The following is a 339-nucleotide window of genomic DNA, read 5'->3' as shown; positions in this document are numbered from 1 at the left end:
ATGCTCTCTTGACCTGGACACATGGGGAAGGGCCTAGGCCTGGCCCAGGATGATGTGGTAGACTTTGGGGAGCCCCCTTTGAGGGCCTTACCCTGCCTGGAGAGTGGAGGGGGGATGGCTAGGGGCAGGTAGGATGTTGCCATATTGGTCTAGAAATGCTGAACTTAATTTTTTTCCATTTGTACAGGTGCACGCACTGTATTAAATATGTAATGTCTTATCTACATGGGTTTGATTACAAAAACTTAGAAAGTATTCTCAAAAAAAGAAAGCACTTAATTGATCTTAGAGTTTCAGATAGTTAGAGTCCATGGCAGAGCTGAGGCGTGGCAGCAGGCT

At 46.3% G+C, this 339-nt stretch overlaps 1 protein-coding gene across 2 annotated transcripts in view; it reads right to left on the bottom strand.

The window, feature by feature from the left end:
- The window catches only part of Zdhhc14 (zinc finger DHHC-type palmitoyltransferase 14), a 235,773-nt gene that overhangs the window by 87,229 nt on the left and 148,205 nt on the right, over window positions 1-339 (bottom strand). The gene's annotated exons all lie outside the window — the stretch shown is intronic.

This window comes from Cricetulus griseus, chromosome 2, assembly GCF_003668045.3.
Source record: "Cricetulus griseus strain 17A/GY chromosome 2, alternate assembly CriGri-PICRH-1.0, whole genome shotgun sequence".
NCBI lineage: Eukaryota > Metazoa > Chordata > Mammalia > Rodentia > Cricetidae > Cricetulus > Cricetulus griseus.
Note: the sequence above shows the minus strand (reverse complement) of the source record. Positions and strands in the feature narration are given on the sequence as shown.